Raw genomic sequence first — 4,464 nt, 5'->3', positions numbered from 1 at the left:
CAGCAGACCCCTGTCACCTAAACAGATGCTCTGGGTTATTTTAAGAAGAGGTTATCTAAACAGGAGCCATCCCCAAAGTCATTATATTTTGGGTTACTTGACTTTGATGCCTTTTCACAGAACAATGAAGAGACTTCATTCTGTAATAAAACTAGAAATAAGAAGATAATGAACGCTACATTTTACTGCATAGGTGATGATACAATGTGAACATTATAAGAATTTAGAAGACACATTAATTCCAATGCTATGAACTTACCTTTTACATTATCGGTTTTAAAGGGGTTGGTAACCAAAGAAATTTCTTGCAAATCAACTGGTGCCAAAAAGTGCCAGAGATTTGTAATTTACTTCTATAAAAAAAATCTTAAATCTTCCAGTAATTATCAGATGCTTCCAGTTTGGAACGCAGAAGAGGTTTTCTATGGGGATTTGCTACTGCTCTGGACAGTCCCTGACATGGACAGAGGTGGCAGCAGAGAGCACTGTGTCAGCCTGGAAAAAATACACCACTTCTCGCAGGACAGACAGCAGCTGACAAGTGCTGGAAGACTAAAGATTTACAAATCTCTGGCACTTTCTGGCCTCAGTTGATTTGAAAGATTTTTTGTCAGTTACCTCCTTAACCCCTTCCCTCTGCAGGACGTACCAGTCGCGCGGCGACCCCGCTCTGAACCACCGCGATCCAGGCTCCTTTCTGCACGGCTATTAGCGGGTGTGGACAATCGCAGGGGGGAGATCCGTTACACTGGCCAGGCTGGGGCTCAGCATCAGAATGATGCTCATCCTGGCTTGGCGCTCCATGTATCTGGTCTTCTGTAGACCAGAGTAATGGAGCACTGATCTGATGGATCAGTGCTCTATTATATACACAGCATTGATCAGTGCTGTGTATAAAGATGTCCCCCAGGGGGCATCTAATTGATGTTAGTGGGAAAAAAAGTGTTTTTAATAATAAAAAAATTCTCTTCCCTATTAAAAGTTTGAATCACCCCCTTTTCCCATTTTATAAATAAAAAATAAATGAAAAAAATTAACACATTTGGTATCGCCACGTGCGTATTCGCCCGAACTATTAAATTTTCACATTCCTGATCTCGCACAGTAAGCACAAAAAAATTCCAAAGTGCAAAACTGCACATTTTTGGTCGCATCAAATCCAAAATAATTGTGATAAACAGCTATCAAAAAGTCGCATATACACAAGTAAGGTACTGATAGAAAGTACACATCATGGCGCAAAAAATGACACCTCACACACACCCATAGACCAAAGGATAAAAGCATTATAAAGATGGTAATAGGGAAATTTTAAGGAACATTTAGTTTTTTTTAAAAAGGTTTTAATTTTTTAAAAGCCAGCAAATAAAATAAAAGTTATGCAATTTGCATATCGTTGTAATTGTATCAACTTGAGGAACATAGATAACAAGTCAATTTTACCATATGGCACATGGCGTAAACAAAAAACCATCCCAAATAAAAAATATTGCGTTTTATTTTCAATTTCACTGCGCATATAATTTTTTTCTGGTTTCGCAGCATATTTTATGCAAAAAAATAAGTCTGCTATTGCAAAGTACAATTAGTTACGCAAAACATAAGGGCTCATGTGGGTCTGTAGGTAAAAAATGTAAGCGCTATGGCCTTTTAAAGACAAGGAGGAAAAAAAAAACAAAATGAAAATTGGCCCAGGAGGGAAGGGGTTAAACCAAGGCTTCCCCCCAAGTAGAGGGTTGGATAAGGGTATTGTACAGGCTTTCAGAAAAGATTGGCTAGAACTATTTAAAGGTAAAACGAAAAAAAAATGTAGATAAAAATAAAGAAAATGAAAAAGTAACAAAGAAAAATATCAGAACATCGGTCCATTGGTATGACTCTACATTGGCTAATCTAAATATACAATGATCTATGGTTAGGTGTAAAGATTTGGCTGACATTCTAGTGAGGAGCCGATTCCAGGAAATGATGTAAACTTCAAAAATTAATGATGAGTTTTCCCCAAGGGAAATGGCTGGGACCACTGAAACGCGTTAGTCCCTGTTGAAAACTTAACACTACCAAAAGGAGTGACGTCACTCGCCACTCGAACCGCATGGACTACGAGCAAGAATGCAGAGAGCTGGTTGTAGCAGAGCGGCCGGCTAGGGCCCAGCACGCTTTTCATTTATCCTCAACAGCGGAGAGGCGTGAAGAGCGGAGGTGTACGAGCCCTCCTATTCAGACTAATAGAAGTAAGGATTTGGTGCTGAGTCTGCACGAGGGGGAATGCGCGGAATCTTGGCGCCAATTGCAAAGTGTGAACGGGGCCTTACACTGTCTATCGATCTTCAACAGCTCAAACATAGAAAGATTGGAGAATAGGACACATCTTTATTGAGCTACTTCACTCACAGTGTCGAACAGTGTTCACGTTATGTATATTTTACACCATAACTAGTTGTAGCGCTATAACAGTAACTTTAAAGGGGTACTCCAGCCTTTTACAATGTTGTGTATATATTGCTGCCAATATATGGAAGATAATAAAGAGCCTATTCTTACCTAACTACGTTACTCTGGGGTCCTCCTCATGGAGCATCTTCAGGTCCCAACCCATGACACTTCTGAAATGCACTAGTTTTGGCAGTGACAGCCCACTCAGGAAATCCAAAAATGAGATGAGAGACAACACGTCCAAAGAACAAAGTGGTATTTTAATGACACACCAGTGCGTGACAATTCGGCTATGTAAGCCTTTCTAAAGCAGTGCTTCGACAGCCCACAATTCCTTCTGTGGGCAAATAGACTTAAAGGGGTTATCCAGCGAAAATCTTTTCATTTCAAATCAACTGGTTTCAGAAAGTTATATAGATTTGTTATTTTAAAATCTCAAGTATTCCAGTACTTATCAGCTGCAGGAAGTGGTGTATTCTTTCCAGTCTGACACAGTGCTCTCTCCTGCCACCTCTGTCCATGTCAGGAACTGTGCAGAGCAGGAGAGGTTTTCTATGGGGATTTGCTGCTGCTCTGGACAGTTTCTGACATGGAGAGACACAGACTCTATTCTTCATGGTATACATTAACCCAGTCATTGGGTAACATATGAAACTGTATTACATATGTCAGGCTCTCAGAGCACTCACCACACACAGCAGGAACATTATAGTGGTATCTGCTGCAATGGCATTTAATAGTATAATATATACACTCACCGGCCACTTTATTAGGTACACCTGTCCAACTGCACGTTACCACTTAATTTCTAATCAGCCAATCACATGGCGGCAACTCAGTGCATTTAGGCATGTAGACATGGTCAAGACAATCTCCTGCAGTTCAAACCGAGCATCAGTATGGGAAAGAAAGGTGATTTGAGTGCCTTTGAACGTGGCATGGTTGTTGGTGCCAGAAGGGCTGGTCTGAGTATTTCAGAAACTGCTGATCTACTGGGATTTTCACGCACAACCATCTCTAGGGTTTACAGAGAATGGTCCGAAAAAGAAAAAACATCCAGTGAGCGGCAGTTCTGTGGGCGGAAATGCCTTGTTGATGCCAGAGGTCAGAGGAGAATGGGCAGACTGGTTCGAGCTGATAGAAAGGCAACAGTGACTCAAATAGCCAACCGTTACAACCAAGGTAGGCAGAAGAGCATCTCTGAACGCACAGTACGTCCAACTTTGAGGCAGATGGGCTACAGCAGCAGAAGACCACCCGTTACTAGCATGGTGTACCTAATAAAGTGGCCGGTGAGTGTATAGCTGTTGGGAATAAATGGGAATAAAGTAGAAAAAATGAAAATAAATTGTAAGGGTCCTTGTACTATCCAAAAGTTAGGTGTTAACTGTGCAGTCTCTGGGGGTCTGACCTCTGGGAGTGGAGTATGTCTGTATGACCACTGCTCCTTAGTCTACTTACTGGTAATCATAAGTGCAGAAGCTATAATTGGTGCTCACTCTTCCAACAAGGGAAAGAAGTAAACCTAGGAGGACACACGTGTAAAATAAACAATCTCATATGTAGCAGAACAAGAAATGTAGTGTATGTCTTAACCTGTTAATGCAAAAGAAGAGCCCGTGGAGCCTCATTGAAGAGTCTCAAAACACAGGACTAGCCAGATATCCCTCCGGGAAGGACCCAGCCAAGGGGCAGCTCCTGTTAGGAAACCACCAAAACCACCATATTAAGTGGCCCTATAAGTCAATGTAATGACAAGGGATAAACCAAGGCTAGGTAACCATCCACATACAGCTGTTTCGGGGTATTGCCCCTCATCAGTGTGGAGCAGGATTCTGGCTAGGTGGGAGCAATGCCTAGTAGAGCCATACATAGGGAAAACCATTCACCCATTGAAAAAACGATTTAGCGAACATATAAGGTCTATACGCACAGGTATAGGGGCACCACGTCTGATAAAACACATAAGAGATGTACATGATGGAAATACAAATGAATTAAAATTCATGGGGATAAAAAGAGTACATT

This window comes from Dendropsophus ebraccatus, chromosome 1, assembly GCF_027789765.1.
Source record: "Dendropsophus ebraccatus isolate aDenEbr1 chromosome 1, aDenEbr1.pat, whole genome shotgun sequence".
Classification (NCBI taxonomy): Eukaryota; Metazoa; Chordata; class Amphibia; order Anura; family Hylidae; genus Dendropsophus; species Dendropsophus ebraccatus.
The sequence above is the reverse complement of the archived record's forward strand: the minus strand, read 5'-3'. Positions refer to the sequence as shown.